This window comes from Hemiscyllium ocellatum, chromosome 25 (assembly GCF_020745735.1).
Source record: "Hemiscyllium ocellatum isolate sHemOce1 chromosome 25, sHemOce1.pat.X.cur, whole genome shotgun sequence".
NCBI classification, from domain to species: Eukaryota; Metazoa; Chordata; class Chondrichthyes; order Orectolobiformes; family Hemiscylliidae; genus Hemiscyllium; species Hemiscyllium ocellatum.
Window position 1 is genome coordinate 9,210,924 of NC_083425.1, and position 20,150 is coordinate 9,231,073.

A 20,150-nucleotide genomic window follows, 5' to 3' on the forward strand; every position below is an offset into this window, starting at 1 on the left:
AGTGCAGGATCCTAAATGCTCCTTAAAAGTTTTGTGTGAAAAGACTTTTCTTTTGTGGGTGATCCTGGAACTAGGGGAGACTCTGTTTTTAAATTGGAGGTCACCCTTTCAGAGCGGAGTAGAAAATTGTTTTGGTTGCTGAGTGTTCTGTGAATTTGGAACTCTGAAGGGTAATTGATTCCTTTATCGAACCAGAATCTACCTGCTGTCATCTTTTGAAAATGTTCAAAGATTATTACGGTAGATGGGAAAGGGAAATTCAAAACACCAGCCATGATCTTATTGAACAGCAGAATGAACTCCAGTTGACAAATTTGTGCATACTGTTGATACACGTTTAAAATGATGGCAGAAATTTTCCTTATTAATAAAATTTAGATATTTGGTAAAAATCAAGTGTGGAATTTTTTTGAGCATATCTAAGTACTGATGTTGCATATGTTGTTTTATTGTTTGCGAAAGATGTAGAACTTATAAAGCAATGACATTCATCAGGGACATCAAATAACAATTAAAAGTGGAGGTCCTTATCAAAGGACAAAGTTTGTTTATGATTGTTGCTTAGGGTTATTGCCAAACCACATTACTAATTGTACTTTGCACTTTGTCAGAGGAGTGTAGACAGGGACCTGCATGAAAGAAACTAATGTAAGACAACATAGAGGAGGTCACCATATGTGAATGGATTTCTGTTATATACAATTTTCCTCTTTACTCACACCTACTTGTTTTTTACAGGTTTGAAAATCTAGGAATTTCTCAAGCTAAAGTATTTTAAAAACTGAATGATTTATCCATGATGTCAAAATGGCCCCTGCATATACACAAACATGGTTGGTGATACTTGCTGGGCCTGATAGACTAATAAAAATGGCTGGGTATGCATACGTCACTGATGCCACCAGGCTGGGGGTGAGGGGAGGTGGAGGGCTTGGGGCTGCAATGCAGAGATTTCCTTTCTGCCAATGTTTGGGGCCAAGATCTCCTTAGCTGCTGTTGCTTCATTGTACCTGTCTTCCTTTTGTAGGTCTTAAATCTGTTTGGTCTGTTGTGATGATGCTGTTCTTTTAACAAGGTTATGTTGTCCTTAGTTTCTTTATCAGAGTGATCATAAACGCAGAGGTCTTGGATAGGTTTTAGGGCCAATTTGATTATAGCTAACGGTGCCTCAGTGAAAGGCTTTCAATTTAAAAAAAAACCCATGTACAACGAAAGGGGAGTGGCCAGTTCTCACTCTCTTGCACTCGCTCTTTCACACTCACTCTCTAACTGGTCCTTATCCTTAATAACTTAAGAGGGGTGGCTTTGAGCACATGGAAGGGCCCAAAGTCGAACACTCCCTCTTCAGTACCTACACCGGCACTGTGCCCCAACTGTTCTGCCGTTACATGGATGACTGCATCGGCACAGCATTCTTATACCCAGGCCGAACTGGAGCAGTTCATCGACTTCACCCACAACTTTCACCCCACTCTCAATTTCAGTTGGTCCATTTTGAACACCCCTCTCCCCTTTCTTGACCTCCCTGGCGACAGTCTCCAGACAGATGTTTACTATAAACCCACAGACTCTCACAACTACTTGGACTACACCACCTCCCACCCAGTATCCTGCAAAATTTCATCCCATTCTCCCAATTCCTCAATCTCCGCCGCATTGAAACACACGGTGGCACAGTGGTTAGCACTGCTGCCTCACAGCGCCTGTAGACCCGGGTTCAATTCCCGACTCAGGCGACTGACTGTGTGGAGTTTGCACGTTCTCCCCGTGTCTGCGTGGGTTTCCTCCGGGTGCTCCGGTTTCCTCCCACAGTCCAAAGATGTGCGGGTCAGGTGAATTGGCCAAGCTAAATTGCCCGTAGTGTTAGGTAAGGGGTAAATGTAGGGGTATGGGTGGGTTGCGCTTCGGCGGGTCGGTGTGGACTTGTTGGGCCGAAGGGCCTGTTTCCACACTGTAAGTCTAATCTAATCTAATCTAATCTGCTCGGACGAGGAAACATTCCACTCCCAAGCATCCCAGACGTTCACCTATTTTGAACAACCTGCTTTTCCCCCCCTCTGTATCCAGACAGCCCTCCAGCACAACCCCTCCATTCTCCGTTGCACTGTCCTAAACTCCCCACCCCTACGCAATAAAGACAGAGTCCCCCTTGTCCTCACTTACCGCCCCACCAGTCTCCGCATCTAATACATCGTCCTTAAACACTTCTGCCTACCTACTCTAACTAGACCCAACCACCAAGAACATCTTCCCTTCCCCACCTCTCCTTCCACGAGGGCCATTCCTTGGTTTGCGCCATCTCCCTACAACCACCTGAACCCCCAGATACCTTCCATTGCAACCGGAACAGATGCACAATCTGCCGACACACCACTCCCTCACCTCCATCCAGGGCCCCAAACAGTCCTTCCAGGTGAGACAAAGATTTACCTGCCTCTCTGTCAACCTAGTTTACTGTGTCAAGTGCTCCCGATATAGTCTTCTCTCCATCAGGAGACTAAACGTAAACTTGGGAAACAGTACGTCGAACATCTCGGCTGGGCCCTCAGGGGCCCACCAGACCTCTCAGTCACTGCCCATTTGTTCCCCTTCCCACTCCCTTTCTGACGTGACCATTCTTGGCCTCCTCCAGTGCCACAACGAACCAAACTGCAAAATGAAGGTACGACACCTCATCGTCCGCTTGGGCAGCCTGCAGCGCAGAGGACTTAACATTGAATTCTCCAATTTCCAATAAACTCCCTTCTCCCGATTTCCTTCGCAGAGCCTTCCCCTCCCTTCCATTCCTCCCAGCCACCCAAAGCTCATTGGGAATATTGTAAGCGGTTTTGGCCTCTGTATCTAAGGAAGGATGTGCTTGAGTCGAGAGGAAGTTTACAATAATGGTCCCAGGGATGAAAGGTTTGTCATCTGAGGAACATTTAGAACTCTGGGTCTGTAGTCAATGGAATTTAGGAGAACTATGGGGAATCGGATTGAAACTTATAGAATACTGAGTGGCTTGGATTGAGTGGAGAAGATCCTTCCTTGTTGGGAGAACTAATACCTGAGGGTGCAGCCTTCAATTGAAGGGATAACCCTTTTTAGAGCCAAGATGAGGAATTTCTTCAACCAGAGGGTGATGAATCTGTGGGACTCATTGCCGCAGAGGATTGTGGTGGCCAAGTCAATGAGTGTATATAAGGTAGAGATAGATGGATAGATTTTTGATTAGTAAGGGGATCAAGAGTTAGGGAGAGAAGACAGGAGAATGGGCTGAGAAGCATATCAACTACTATCCAAAAGAAGAGCAGACTTGAAGGGCAGAATGGCCGTACTCTGCTTCTATGTCTTATGGTCCAACTTACACTGCAACATCTCTGCATCTTCCTCATGACTCGCCCATCTTTGTGACATCTGAAAATTTTGAGATGTCTCATTTAGTTCCCTCATCTAAATCATGTATATGTATTGTGAATCGATGAGGTCTGAGTACCGATTCATGTGGTACTCCACTAGTCCTCTCATGCCATTGAGATAAAAGCCCATTTATTCCTATTGTTTCGAGTCTGCTAACCAATTTTTCTGTCCAGTTTAATACATTACCCAATTCTTTCTACTTCCATATTATGCAGTCATCTCTTGCATGGTACTTTGCTGAGGGCCTTTTGGAAAGAACAAATAAACCACATCCAGTGGTTCCCCAATGTTACATGTTACTAGTTACATCCTCAAAGAATTCCAACAGATTTGTCAAGTATGATTTCAGTTTTGTAAATCCATGCTGACTGTGAGTGATTCTATTACTGTTTTCTAAGTGGTCTACTATAAAATCCTTGATAATGGACTGTAGCGCCTTCCTTGTTACCGACATCAGACTCACTGATAATTTCCTGTTTTCTCTCTCCCTACCTTTTTAAACAGCAAGGTTACATTAGGTATCGTTCAATCTGTAAGAAATATTCTAGGGTCAAAAGAATCTTGGAAGATGACTACCAATGCATCAACTACTTCTAGGTCCACTTCTTTATGTATTCTTGGATGTAGATTATCAGGCTCTGGGGATTTATCAGCCTTCAGTTACATTAATTTCTTCAAGATGACTACTTTACAAGTATGGATTAGCTTCAGTTCCTCTCTTTTACTAAATCCTGTTCTCCCCATCATTTTTGATATATTATTTTGCTTTTTTGTCTTCACAGAGGAAGACATAAATATGAATTAGTTTGTCTGCTATTTCTTTGCTCCTCATTATAAATTCTCCCTTTTCTGACTGTATGGGACCTGCATCAGTTTTCACTGACTTTTGTTTTCTCTTTACATATCTATAGAAATTTTTCAAGTCAGTTCTTTGTTCCCTGTAAACATACTCTTATTATCTATTTTCCCCTTCTTAATCAATCCCTTGGTCCTCCATTGCTGGCTTCTAAACTGTTCCCAGTCCTCTGGTCTATTTTTGTTTTTCTGACCAATTTGTATGCTTTTTATTTGCATCTAATGCTATCTCTAACTTGTATTGTAAACTGCAGTCTGGCCATGTTCTCTTTGCATGACAGGAATAAACAATTTTTGTAGTTCACCTATTTGCTCTTTAAATGTTTGTCATTGATATCGCTGTCATCTCTTTCATTAATATTACCCAATTCAATGCATCTGACTCACACCTCATCCCATCGTAATATCCCTTATCAAGATTCAGGAGCTTAGTCTCAGAATCGACTATCTCACTCTCCATCATGTTGAGGAATTTTGTCATATTATGGTCTCTCATTTCTAAGGTACCTCTCACAATTAGATTAAATGTCCAGTTTAAGGTGGCCTGTTCTCTAATTGGTTGCTTAATGTATTGGTTCAGAAAACCATGCTGTATACACTTCAGGAATTCCTTCTCTACGGTATTGATTTGCCCAATCTATATGTAGGTTAAAGTCACCCATAATTACAAGCATCTTTACCACAGGCATCTCTGATGTGCTCTTTACTTCCAATCATTCCTGCCACTGTTTGGTCTATATACCATCCCACACTGAATGTTTTTTGCTCCTTGGTATTTCTCAATTTTACTCACACAGGTTCTACATTGTCTGAGATAATATCTTTCCTCAATTTTGTGTTTCTATCCACCTTAGCCAGTAATGCTCAGTAAACCACCGCCTTTTCCTTTTTGTCCTTCCCAACTAATGAACACAACTGGATTTTCACTTCTCATCTTGGTCATCTGATGAACTGTGACCTTAGTCTCAGGTTTGAAATTCTGGTCCTCAAATATTCTCTGAATGGTTGAAGGCAGAACTGGCATATTGGAGTAATTGATAAATTTCGTCAATGTTTGTCTGTCTTTGTCGCGACGAAGCTGCCAAAATATGGAAAATACTCCAACTACGATTGATATTGTGATCTGGGAGCTGGATGGAAAAAGACTTTAGTTTCTTGAATGCTTTAGTAAAAGTCCTATTTTCTCATACTTCAGAGAAAGATTTGACAATGACCTGCAGCTGTTTCTAAGTGAGCACAGACATAACAGGCATCCAAATATTGAAATGCCAATCACTTTAGCCTGTTCCACCATTCAGTTGGATCATGGATGATTTGAGTTTTCTCCATGTATTTGTTTACGATGTTTTCACTTTTTTTATATATGTGATAGTGATGGTGATAGTGCCATTGGACTACAAATCCTAGTAGAATCACTAGACTTGTACAGCCTGGCCTAATGCACTGGTGCCAAGGGTTCCAATCCTGCCATTGCAGTTGTTGTTAATTGAATTCAATTAATTTTCATAACAGTATTAATAATGGAGTATTAAGCCTAGTCTCAGTGACGGTGACCATGAAGCTATCATTGGTTGTTGTAAAAACCCATTTGGTTCATTTAATGTCGTTTTGGCAAGGAAATATGACCAGAAGACTGAGCAGTAGTAGACCTCTCAGCCCATCAAGGCTGCTGCACCATTCAATGAGATCATAGCTGATCTGATTAATCTTCAGTTTGACTTTCCTACCTTTTCCCAAAAAAATGCTGATTCCCTTACAGATTAAAAATCTCTCTATCTCAGCCTTGTATGTATTGAATGACCCAGCCTCAACAGACACACATGGTAAAGAATTCCACAGATTCAGAACCCTCCAAGAAGAAATTTCTTCTCATCACTCAAATGTGTGACCCTTCAGTCTAGGATTATGCACCCTAGTCCTTGATTCTCTTGAATAGGGAAACCTTCTTCCTGCAACTACTCTGTTAAGTCCTCAAAGAATCTTTGTATGTTTCAATAAAATGGTCTCTCGTTCTTTGAAATTCCAATAAGTGCAGACCCAATCGACTTGAACCCTCCTCATAAGACAGTTCCTCCATACCTAGTATCAATTTAGTGAACTTTCTCTGGACTGTTCCCAATGCCTGTATGTCTTTTCTGAGATAAGGGGCCAAAAGCTGTTCATTGTTCATGCTGTGTTCTGACTAGAGCCTTGTATAGTTATAGTAAATCCTCCCTACTTTTATACTCCATTCCATTTGTCTTCCTTGTTCGCAGCTGCACATTGATGCTAGCTTTTTGTGATTCATGGACGAGGATTCCCAAATCCCTTTGTTCTACAGCTTACTGCAGTCTTTCTCCATTTCAATATTCAGCTCCTGTATTTGTCTTGCCAAAGTACATAACCTCTTGTTCCCTGACATGGTTCTTCCATCTGCCAAGGTTTTGCCCATTCACTTAGCCTAGGTAAAACAATGACTGCAGATGCTGGAAACCAGATTCCAGAATAGAGTGGTGCTGGAAAAGCGTAGCAGTTCAGGCAGGCAGGAAAATCGATGTTTCGGGCAATACAGACAGAGTGCCTGAAGGGTGGAGAGATAAATGAGAGGAGGGTGGGGGTGGGGAGAAACTAGCAAGCAGGAAAATTGCTCCTCGGATGCTGCCTGAACTGCTATGCTTTTCCAGCACCACTCTATTCCAGAATCCGTTTACTTAACCTGTCTGAAGACACTTGGTGTTGTTCTCACTGCTTGCCTTCCATCTGTCTTTGTCTTCAGCAAACTGGGTTGTAGTACATAAATTTTCCTCATGCAAGCCATTAACATATATTATAATTAATGTGGCCCTAGCAATGATCCTTGTGATACACCACTGGTTTTAGGTTGCAATCCTGAAATTGCCTCCCTTATCTCAATCCTCAGTCTTCTGTTAGCTAGCTGATCCTTTCTTCATGTCAGCATAATATTTCTAACACCATGAGCTCTTATTAAGTAGTCTAATTTGTGGCACCTTATCAAACTCCTTTTGAAAATCCAAATGTATTACTACTGCTTCCCCTTTATCTATTCTGTTTGTTACCTCCTGAAAGAATTCTATCAAATTTGTGAGGCATGATTCCCCCTTCATGAAGCCACGCTGACTCAGTTTTATCATACGTATTACAAAATGCTGTGCCATTACATCCTTTATAATTGGCATTTATTTTTCCCCAATGACGGATGTTAAGCTAACTGGCCTACATTGCCTAATATTTGTCTCTTTCCTTTGTAACTAAAGGTATTACAGAGGAACCTTGATTATCCGAACGAGAGCACTATTTCGTTTTGATTTGACCTTAAACAAAGGAAGCCATCCTGATCTAACACTATGCTGTACTGGAGAGTTTGTTTAAATCTATAATTTTAATGAGACTGTTATTTAAACAAACTAATCTTTGCATTTTGCAAATTGCAGGTTAAACTGAAAAGAATGAAACCCTTACCATCACATAACTATACAAAATCCCACCATTAAACAAGGTCCTGAACAGCTTCTACAATCATGAGCATTTGTCAGTTTCCGTGAACTCAGTGTCGTGCTGGAAAGACAGAAGTATTGCCTCGTGCATGTGTTTACTTTCTCTGCCATTTTTTTTCATTAATGGCCCAGTAAAATGACAGGAATAAAGCAAAGGACTGTGTAACTAACCCTTAGAACATAGAACATAGAAAAATACAGCGCAGTACAGGCCCTTCGGCCCTCGATGTTGCGCTGATCCAAGCCCACCTAACCTACACGAGCCCACTTTCCTCCATATGCCTATCCAATGCCCGTTTAAATGCCCATAGAGAGGGAGAGTCCACCACTGTTCCTGGCAGGGCATTCCTTCTGTTTAAAAAGAAATCCAGTCACTATTGCTTGATGTGCTTGTGTTTCTTTGTTTTTGCCAGCATTTTCCATGTTCTTCGAATAGGTAATCCGAATTCACTTATCTCTTTGATGTAACGTTTTGACGGGACCTTGAGATCGTCTTTGGATAATCTGAAATTTGGATAATTAATATTCGGCTAATTGAGGTTCCTCTATGTGAGCAGCTTTCTACTCCATTGTGACTTTTCCAGAATCTAAGGATTCCTGGAAAGTTACTACCAGTGCATTTACTATCTCAGCAGCTACTTCATTTAATATCTTAGAATGTATCCCGTCAAGTCCAGAGTGCTCATTGCTCTTTAATCACGTTAGTTTCTCTTGCACTTTTTCTTAACTGATAATTACTTTACTTACTTCCTCTCCTCCTTTCGCTGCTTGAATATTTTGTAATTAAATTAAAAAAAAATTATTGATCACTAGAACAATGTCATAATTGGTCCATGGTTTATGCAGCCTCTTCCTTTGCCATGCGATCCTTCTTCAGGTTCCCATAAATGCTGCCTTTTCCTCAGTGGTCTGGAAGTGGCCATGAACAAATTTTGGAAGAGGTATCAATAAACTTCAGGTCGATCTTCTCCACAGCACATCTTCTGCACCAACAAGGGCTTGTGCAGTGTAAGCACATGTCTCTTGGAACCAACAACACAGTCCTTCATCATTACAAAATCATTGGTCACTTCACCATAGTGAGGAAATTCTCTACTGGGTTGATGCTCTTGTCAGTCAGATCGTACTCTGTAGCAGCATTATTCTTCACCAGGTTACCATCCTTGGTTTGGCCACCTGATCCAATCCTGTAGGTCATCTTGTTGATCTCTGTACGGTGATGGTATCCCTCCTGACCTGCATGAGCAACAGAGAAAACTACAGAGGCAGGATGCCAAGTTCCAATACAGGCAACTTTACTCAGCACCTTGTGAGTCTTCCTTGGCAGTTTCTTTGTGGGCTAATGACTGGTGAACCCTTTGAAGTCATGGCTTTTGGTTACACCAATGGCATCTATCATCTCATCCTGACCAAACACCAGCTTAGCAGCAACCCACTGATCCTGTTTCTGTCTTGCCCAATCAACTCTGCAATGACCTCACCATTCAACTGGATCTCCATGATGTGGGGCGATTTCTGACGCAAGGAAAGCAGGAACATCTATGTGTAAACAATGATATGAATAACCTGGCAGTATTTCTTCATACTGTTGAAGTCCTTCTTCAATTGCTTCTTGCCATCATCATTCTGCCATTTCTTGCAGTACTTGGTGAAAGCCTTCTTCTTGGGTTTGTACCAATTCCTGTAGAACCAACACATGCATTCATCACTGATCTGCTCAGCAAACACAGTCTTAAAGGTTCGGAGACCACAGGAAGTCTCAATGTGGCAACGAGACCAACAATTACCGTTGGACGAGTTTCAATTACAGTCACCGCTTCAACCACCTCCTTCTTGTTTACCTTTGAACCGCGCCTGTCAATGTCAGGAACAACATGTGTCATGCCATCCTTGTAACCAAAGAAGGGGTCAGATGGATGGATTTGGAAGAATCATCTTTGAGGAAACTCTTCACTTTGCTCTTGTGTCTCTGGCTCCTTTTTCGGGGCAGGAAGCCCAGAGCACAGTGTCTGGGGGTGGAGAACTTACAATGAGACATTTTTCAAAGTGACCTGAAAGAAGTATTTAGTAACTTAATGATGCACATAGTTTCTTCCACTGTGAACACTGATGCAAATTGTTGATCATTAAGTTTGCAGATGATAGAAAAATTGGGGTGGTAAACAGAAAGGAGGATAACTTTAGATTGCAGGAGGTAACAAGATGTGCTGGTCAGGGTGCTCAGTGGCAAATGGAAATCATTCTAGATTAATATAAGGTGATGCACTTAAGCAGAACAAACAAGGCAAGTGAATTCATGATGAATGGTAGGATCCTGGAAGTACTGGGCATGTTTCCTGGTTCCCTAAATTACAGAACAGGTGGATAAAGTGGGTAAGAATGGAGTACTTGCCTCTAATAGCCAAGCTTGGAGTTTTAGAGCAGTGAGATTATGCTGCAACTATACAAAACATTGATTAGGCCATAGAGTATTGTGTGCAGTACCTGAATCCACATTATTAGAGGGGATGTGATTAACACTGGAGAGGATGCAGAGGAGATTCACCAGGACTTTGTCTGAACTGGAAAGATTGGACAGAGTGGGCTCCTTTCCTTGGAGCAGATGAGACTGTAGGGGAACATGCTTGAGATGTTTAAAATTGAGAAATATAGACCAGGTGGATGGAAGAAACATTTCCCTTGCTGAAGGGATCTGTGGCTGGGACCGTAGATTTAAGGTAAGAGGCAGAAAATTTCGGGAAATGTGAGGCAAAACCTTTTCACCAAGAGGATGGCAGCACATTTAGATCTCACTGCCCTTGTATAGGCAGAAACCCTCCCAATATTCCTTTACTGTTCAAAAAATGTATCTGTCTTTGCCTTAAAAACATTGAACAAGGTTTCCACAACTGCTTCACTGGTTAGGGATTTCCTCAAACTTGTCTTCCTTTTTATATGTTTAAAGTAGCTCTTGCTATCTGTTTTGATATTACTTGCAAGTTATAGAATCATAGGGATGTACAGCATGGAAACATACCCTTTGGTCCAACCCGTCCATGTCGATCAGATATCCCAACCCAATCTAGTCCCACCTGCCAGCACCCGGCCCATATTCCTCCAAACCCTTCCTGTTCATATACCTATCCAAATGCCTCTTAAATGTCGCAACTGTACCAGCCTCCACCACTTCCTCTGGCAGCTCATTCTCTACACGTACCACCCTCTGCGTGAAAAAGTTGCCCCTTAGGTCTATTTTACATCTTTCATCTCTTCCCCCCTAAACCTATGCCCTCTAGTTCTGGACTCCCCCACCCCAGGAAAAAGACTTTGTCTATTTATCCTACCCATGCCCCTCATAATTTTGTAAACTTCTATAAGGTTACGCCTCAGCCTCTGGTGCTCCAGGGAAAATAGCCCCAGCCTGTTCAGCCTCTCCCTATAGCTCAAATTCTCCAACCCTGGCAAAATCCTTGTAAATCTTTTCTGAACCCTTTCAAGTTTCACAACATCTTTCCAATAGGAAGGAGACCAAAAGTGTTCCAACAGTGGTCTAACCAATGTCCTGTACAGCTGCAACATGACCTTCCAATCCCTGTACTCAATACTCTGACCAATAAAGAAAAGCATACCAAATGCCGCCTTCACTATTCTATCGACCTGCGACTCCACCTTCAAGGAGCTATGAACCTGCACTCCAAGGTCTCTTTGTTCAGCAGCACTCCCTAGGACCTTACCATTAAGTGTATAAGTCCTGCTAAGATTTGCTTTCCCAAAATGCAGCACCTCACATTTATCTGAATTAAACTCCATCTGCCACTTCTCAGCCCATTGGCCCATCTGGTGCAGATCCTGTTGTAATCTGAGGTAACCCTCTTCGCTGTCCACTGCACCTTCAATTTTGCTGTCTTCTGCAAACTTACTAACTGTACTACTTATGCTCGCATCCAAATCATTTATGTAAATGACAAAAAGTAGTGGACCCAGCACCAATCCTTGTAGCACTCCACTGGTCACAGGCCTCCAGTCTGAAAAACAACCCTCCACCACCAGCCTCTGTCTTCCACCTTTGAGCCAGTTCTGTATCCAAATGGTTAGTTCTCCCTGTATTCCATGAGGTCTAACCTTGCTAATCAGTCTCCCATGGGGAACCTTGTCGAACGCCTTACTGAAGTCCATATAGATCACATCTACTGCTCTGCCCTCATCAATCTGCTTTGCTGCTACTTCAAAAAACTCAATCAAGTTTGTGAAACGTGATTTCCTAAATGCACAGCCATGTTGACTATCCCGAATCAGTCCTTGCCTTTCCAAATACACGTACATTCTGTCCCTCAGGATTCCCTCCAACAACCTGCCCACCACTGAGGTCAGACTCACCGGTCTATAGTTCCCTGGCTTGTCTTTACCACCCTTCTTAAACAGTGGCACCATGTTAGCCAATCTCCAGTCTCCTGGCACCTCACCTGTGACTATTGATGATACAAATACCTCAGCAAGAGGCCCAGCAATCACTTGTCTGGCATCCCACAGAGTTCTCGGGTACACCTGATCAGGTCATGGGGATTTATCCACCTTTACTCTTTTCAAGACATCCAGCACTTCCTCCTCTGTAATCTGGACATTTTGCAAGATGTCACCATCTATTTCTCTACAGTCTATATCTTCCATATCCTTTTCCACAGTAAATACTGATGCAAAATATTCCGTTAGTATCTCCCCCATTTTCTGTGGCTCCACACAAAGGCCGCCTTGCTGATCTTTGAGGGGCCCTATTCTCTCCCAAGTTACCCCTTTGTCCTTAATGTATTTGTAAATTTGGATTCTTCTTAATTCTGTTTGCCAAAGCTGTCTCATGTTCCCATTTTGCCCTCCTAATTTCCCTCTTAAGTATACTTCTACTTTCTTTATACTCTTCTAAGGAGTCACTCAATCTATCCTGTCTATGCTTCCTTCTTTTTCTTAACTAAACCCTCAATTTCTTTAGTCATCCAGCATTCCCTATAACCTACCAGCCATTCCTTTCAACCTGACAGGAATATACTTTCTCTGGATTCTTGTCATCTCTTGTTTTCTCCTTCTTTGTTACTTTTTGGTTTACACCCTTTCCTAATTTAGTCTAAATAGGAGCTCAGATCTAAGAAATATGATTATCTGCCTTCAGAAATGGCCCAGCAAGATTGTTTATTCAAGGGCAATAAATGCTGGCCTTGCCGATGATACCCAAATTCAAATCCCAAGCAACAGTAAATAAACAAAACAGGATGGCTGATTTTTGTTCATTTCCAATTAACCCAACTTCACTATCTTTTTGTGAGGACGTAGGAGGCAGGGTAGAACTCCAAATTTCAAGTACACCTTGTATGAAAATGTTCTTTCTGAGGCCTCCCAGCTCTAATTTGAAGGTTCTACCTCATTGTTGTGAACTTCCTTACTAGAAGAGAAATGGTTTCTTTATATCTACCTTGGAAAAGAAAGAAAAAGAAACAACAAATTTCAAAAGCAAAATCTGCTGGTTTAAAAAAAATTCAAATCTAACCACTTTTTTTTGCAAAGAAAAAGTGTTCAAACAACCTGACCTGTGTTTGGTTGCTTGGGAATTACTTCTCAGTCACCCCTTCAGCACCTATCCATGACAAAGTAGGAGCTACAGCACCTGTCCTTTTACCTCCCCCTTTCTCTGATGTAAGTCCCAAACAGTATTTCCAAGAAAGCAGAGAGAGACTTGTAATTCTTTCAATTTACTTTACTTTAGTCACTGGTCATGATTTGGCATTCTTTATATTGGAGAGACCCCAAATGCAGACTGGCTAACCGCAGCACATTTTTAGTTCTTGTGAGTACTCAGCTTAAAATCGGGGTCATACTGTATGTTGTGAACGTTTAGAGTCATAGAGCCATAGGGGTGTACAGCACAAAAATAGACTCTTTGGTCCAACTTGTCCATGTTGACCAGATATCCTAAACTAATCTAGTCCCATTTACCAGCACTTGACCCATATCTCTCTCAACCCTTCCTATTCAAATACCCATGCCTTTTAAATGTTGCAGTTGTACCAGCCTCCATCACTTCGGCAGCTCATTCCATACATGCACCACCCTCTTTGTGAAAAAATTGCCCATTAGGTCCATTTTATATCTTTCCCCTCTCGCCCTAAACCTAGTTCTGGACTCTCCCATCCCAGGGAAAAGACTTTGTCTATCGCATCCATGCCCCTGATTTGATAAACTCCTATAAGGTCCGCTCCAGGGAAAATAGCCCCAGCCTATTCAGCCTCTCCCTTTAGCTCAAATACTCCAACCCTAGCAATATCCTTGTAAATCTTTTCTGAACCCCCTCAAGTTTCACAACGTCCTTCCAATGGGAAGGAGACCAGAATTGCACACAATATTCCAAAAGTGACCTAACCAACATAACTGCAACATGACCTCCCAACTCCTGTACTCAATACTCTGACTGATTAAAGGAAAGCATACCAAATGCTGCCTTCACTATCCTATCTACCTGTGACTCTACTTTCAAGGAGCTATGAACCTGTACTGCAAGGTCTCTGTTCAGCAACACTCCCTAGGACTTTAACATTAAGTCCTGCTCTGTTTTGTTTTCCAAAAAGCTCCTTCCATTTATCTAAATTAAACTCCATCTGCAACTCCTACGCCCATCTGGTGCATCTGATCAAATCCCATTGTAATCTGAGGTAACCTACACTTCCAATTTTGGTGTCATTTGCAAACTTAGTAACTATACCTCCTATGTTCACATCCAAATCATTTATATAAATGACAGAGTAGTGGACCCAGCCCCAATCCTTGTGGCACTCCACTGGTCACAGGCCTCCAGTCTGAAAAGCCACCCTCTGTCTTCTACCTTTGACCTAGTTCTGCATCCAAATGGCTTGTTGTCCCTGTATTCCATGAGATCTAACCTTGCTGACCAGTCTCCCATTGTCGAACGCTTTATTGAAGCTCATATAGATCATGTCTACTGCTCTGCCCTCATCAATGCTCTCGCTCTCTCTCTCTCGCTCGCTCGCTCTCTCTCTCTCGCTCGCTCGCGCTCGCTCTCTCTCTCTCTCGCGCGCTCTCTCTCTCTCGCGCTCTCTCTCGCGCGCTCTCTCTTTTCACACCATCCCCCCCCTCCCCACTGCTTCACTGACTATGTGCTGTTTCATTTTCTGTCCATCTCCCTTTTAAAAAGTGGTGTTGTTTAGACTTTGTTTTGGAACTTTTGGGGAAAAAAAATGCAACAGCTTATTAAATAGTAATTGCAGCTCCTGGAATTCGAGGAAATCACCTCCAACACCTAAAATAACTCAAAGAAAGAAGGAGCAGCTATTACAGCCACAAATTTTTCTGGTCCTGTATCTTAGATTACCCAGAATCCTCATTTTCTACCTCAAAATATTTACATTGTGCACCAGAAATCAATCCACATATATTACTAATTGTATTTACTGTTGATTCAAGAGATTTAGTCTTGGTTTACTCAGATATTGTTCTGTACAATTACTAATTAGTCTGTAATTTTTTCACATGCCATATTATGTTTGATCTTTCCAACTCCACTCCTCTAGCAATACCCCAACCCAGTCCCACGGAATAGAACAAATGAGTAAGCCAGAAACTGTGTCTCAAACTAGGAAAGTGTTTCTCTCTAAGTAATTCCTCTGGCTGTTCATGTATATTTGCTTGCCCTAAAATCTACTGATACAAAAAGAAATAAAAAGGACAGGCTTTAGTGCAATTTTGAAAGCCTTGCTACATTATTTGAATCCATTTAGATGGAAAGATTGATAACATAGATATGTTATAACTTGATGCAGCACAGAACTTATCATTTTGCAGATAACAGTACGTGGCTATGTGTCCAACCTGTTTAAAACCCAAACACAATCATGAGATGTATCAAATGCTACCCATGTCACACATTTATGTTTGCTTCGAACACTGATTAAAGTTTTCTGCAAGATCATTTCTTCAGTTGGGATTTTGTACTGCTAAAAATAGTGATGCTTCCTTCACTTGTATTCTATCACATATGGAAATAATTACAATAAAACAGATAGAGATATGGTTTTTAAAATTAAATACTGAGGTACTGTCTTGCTTGGTGGATGTTAAACATCTGATTGCACTACCTGAAGAGTAGATTTTTTTTGTATCTTTACCAATTTATCAAAGAAGAAAAATATGATTATTCATATTGTACCAGACCAAATCTCCTTCAAAATATATTAAGGAGATAGCCTCGACCCTAATGCTTCTTGTTTAAAGGCAAGTGTAATGTGCTGTATTCCAGATGTAATTCGATTGGTTACAGTACTAGGCTTTAAGCAAAACACTTTTTATTCTTACCCTGTAGTTAAACTGCAAACAAAAGAGAAGAATTGACGTAACTTTTAATTCCATTGGAAATCTTAGCTGAATAGTAAATATGTAACCACTAAATAGCAACTGTTCGAATATAGTAATATCCCATTAACACACCCTTGATAAAGGCAAATTCAGTAAAGTAGATTGCGTGCGAGACAGAGAGAACTTCAGTTTTTAGCTGTAACAGAGAGAGGAATAGCAGCTTCCATATCCAGCTTCGTCCCCAGCAACTGCTCAAAGCCAAACTAAAACCCCAGTTCAGTGGGAACCTGACTCCATCCATTTATGTGGCTTCTATTGTTCTAGCTTTTAAAAAAACTCCCAAAGCCTCTTAAACTGTTTACAATATTCGATTGGAGGAGACAGCTCAGTACCTATGGCTGAAAATCTCTTCAATAAAATCCAGGACAAAATACACCTCTTAAAGCCATAGTATTGGCTCTCAAACCACTTTATATATAGTCATAAGAATTAATTTTTAAACTTATTGACTGTCAGAAGTTCTAGAAGGTAACTGATTGTATGTGAAATTCTTTGAAACATGTTGTCAGACATCGAGGCCAAATAGGAGAAACTGCAGATGCTGGAGAGTCTGAGTCAAAAAGTGTAGCACTGATACAGCACAGTAGGTCAGGTAGCATCCAAGGAGCGGGAGAGTTGATGTTTTGGGCATAAGTCCTTCATCAAGAATGTGATGGCCGAATGTGCACCTGTCCTTTCCTGCCTTGAAGTCACCAAAACTCTGCAGCCCTTGTTTTGTCTGACATTCAGTCCTGTTCAGCCATCACTCCTGTGTTCACTGGCTTGCATAGCTCCTTTATGCACTGTTTCCATTTTGAAATTCACAGTGCTACAAAAACTCAGCAGTTAGAGTAGCATCTGTGAGGAGAGCAACAGAGTTAAAATTTCAAGTCCAGTGTGACTCTTCAGAACTCTCATCTAAAATTCTCATTCTTGTTTTGAAAAATGTCTATGCTCTTATCATTCCACCTGTCTTTATAATCTCATCTCGCTCTAATTCTTCCAAGATCTTTGTGCTTCTCCACTTCTGGCACCTTGAGTATTCGCAGTTTTGGTTGCTTCACCATTGTAAGCCAGGCCTTCAGATGCCAAGCCCCTCAACTCTGGAATTCTTTCCCTGATTCTTGCCAGGTCTGCACCTCTTGTCAATATGCTTCCTAAAACCTGTTTTATTTGATGAAATTTGTTATCTAACCTAACACCTCCCCTTCTAGCTAAGTGTTGGTTTTCGTGTGAATGTTTTGAGTTTATTATTACAAATGTGCTCCATTAAATGTGAATTAATTTTGCATGTTTGTCTGCAAATATGAATACCATGGAGCTTCAAAACCACCTAGAAACTTTCAAGTCCTGTTGCTGGTCATGTATCTTCAGATACTGCTACTAATGGTCTTGCAGATTTGATTTGTAATTTTGTCTGTGTGAGAGGCAGTAGTGCTAGGAGCAAGCTTTTCCAAATCTAGCAAGTCCACAGAGTTCAAGCTGGAAATAGACTGCTAAACAAAAATAGAACAGAGCTCTCTGGGTTTTTGAGGTTGGATTTGCAGAGCTAGAATACTACGTGTGGCCAGTAATCTGATGTGCAGACATTGTGCCACCTAGATGCAAATCACTCCTTTTTTCAAAGCAAATCTGGTTAGCAGTATGTGTTCTGACTGTAATCAGGACATGCTCTATAAATGAACTTGTTCTGAAATGAAGTAGTAGTTTTGTATTAACTGATTTAATTATAAAATTGATCCATTTAGTTTTTGTGTTTTTATATGTTTGTATTTTGTTTTTTAATATTATTCCACTGTTAAACAAAGCTTAATAAATTAATTTGTATTATACAAGCTAAATTTCCACATCATTCTAATTTTCACTTCATTTGGTTAACTATATGCAGATGAAATTCTGAGCAATACTTGTTTGAAGTGTTTACGGTACATCTGCAAATGCAATATGGGCCAAGAGTCATACCTAAAACCCAGTTATAGCTAATTCTCAGTTGGATCTACTGCAATAAAATCAAATGTATGCCACTAGGATGTGTGGTGAATAAATAAGCACATTTGGAAAATTTTTTAAATGAACATTGTTAATTTGGCATGGGCAAAAAGACAGAAAAAGACTTGACTATTCTTACTAATACACAGTGGTAATTACAGAGCACATTATAAAATTTTAAATCTGTGCAAGATTGCAAAGTTTTCCCAACTGGTTGTGAGATTTGACTCCCAATAGGATAGCTTTAATGTGTCTGGTAAACAGGACGAGGTCTAGTCTGACCAGCTGGCAACAATAGCAATGTAGAACGTCAGGTGTAAGAATCTGTGCACATCCATTGCAAAAAGAAGATCTGCAGTATGCAGTCATTGCAGGCTGAATTGCTGCCAAATGGGAAATGAATCACCGTCTTTGAATGGGATGAGTGCTATGCGTGAGGAGTTCAATATTCAAGTATTTTGGCTCAAATTCCACTAAAAATGATTAATAGTTTATCATATTTCCTTTTCTGAAAAGGGTGGGTTGTTGTATTTTAGTGTTTCAAACTTGTGTAATGCTTGTATATATATCTCTGCCATTTTGATTTTTAATTGTTGCTACGGATTGCTAATTCCGGCAGGAAAGATTTAATTTTCCTCTTGATTTTTGTTTGAATGATTTTGCAGTAGATTAAATCAAAAAAAGTATTTGACACATTCATTCAATGACCTTCCCACCATCAGAAGGTCAAATGTGGATATGATCATTGATTGGACAATGTCCAGCAGCATTTGAGATTACTCAGGTACTGTTTAAGAAGGATGCAGATATTTTGTAGCGATTGCAGAAGAGTTCTATGAGAATGGTTCCAGAATAGAGAAACTTCAGCAATGTGGATAGATTGAGAATTTGAGATTAGTTTCATTGAAGAGGAGATTTGATAGAGGTTTCAAAAATTGTGCGGGGTCTGGAAAAAGTAGATGAGGAAAAACTATTTCCACTTGGTAAAAGATCAAGCAATTTTCTAATACATTAATGCTGACTGGTGAATCAACCCTCATTTTTCCATGTGACAAATAATTTTCACTAAACACCTGTCATTGAGTGTCCACTTCCCCCAGAGATGTTTCAAAGTATTCTATTTTTTTTGAGGAAGCTTCATTTCTTTGATAAAACACTCCAGCTTTTGATCAGCCTCGAACATTAAAATGGTTTGTTTGTAAATTTTCAGCATCCTTTTAGGGGAAAAAAAAATATTCTGAGGATATATATCCTGAAGTTTCTGGTTCCACTTGAACAACATAATGTTTTAAGCTTTTTATCCATTCATGAAGTGAGAGCACCCAGTTTTTATCAGTGTTCACAGGTGGTGGGTTTTGCTGACCATTCCAGCATTATTGCCCATCTTTAATTGCCCAGATGGCAGATGAGAGTCAACCACATCGCTGTGGGTCTGGAATCACATGAAGGCCAGACTAGGCTGGGACAACAGTTTCCTTCCCTAAAGGACATAAACAAATTAGGTGGGGCTTTCCTGACAATAGGCACTGGTTTTATAGTCATCATTTAAACTCTATATTCCAGATTTCTATTGAATTCAAAGTTCCATCACCTGCCATTGGGGAAATTGCACCAGGGTCCCGAGAACATTTTCTTGGGTCTTTGGATTGGTCTCACGAGGTCATTCCTAACCCTATAAGGGTCAACACGTAGTTGCTTTCCCCTAAATGCTCTCGTAAATATGGTGATGAGTGCATTTTTGAACCCACAATGGTATTATAAAGGGAATACCACATTTTTGACCCAGTGATTGTGAAGTAGCAGCAGGAGAATATGGTTCCAAATCAGGGTGTTATGTTGTTTGGAGGGGATATTGAGGTGGCATTTCCATGCATTTACTCCTTTCGTTCTCTTAGGTGGTACACATTACAGGTTTTGAAAGTGTAGTTGAAAAAAACCTTGGAAAGTTGCTTCAGTTCATCTTGAGTACAAAATGTGAAGTGGGAAATTTGCATATATGCATCTTGAAGTATAAAAGGGCAGGGGGAAAATGAATGTCAAACT

The 20,150-nt window shown here is 40.8% G+C and overlaps 1 protein-coding gene and 1 pseudogene across 3 annotated transcripts in view; one reads left to right on the forward strand and one right to left on the reverse strand.

Moving 5' to 3' along the window:
* The window catches only part of smurf2 (SMAD specific E3 ubiquitin protein ligase 2), a 295,636-nt gene that overhangs the window by 52,074 nt on the left and 223,412 nt on the right, over nucleotides 1–20,150 (forward strand). The window lies entirely within an intron of this gene.
* On the reverse strand, nucleotides 8,587–9,786 carry LOC132827752 (large ribosomal subunit protein uL3-like; annotated as a pseudogene).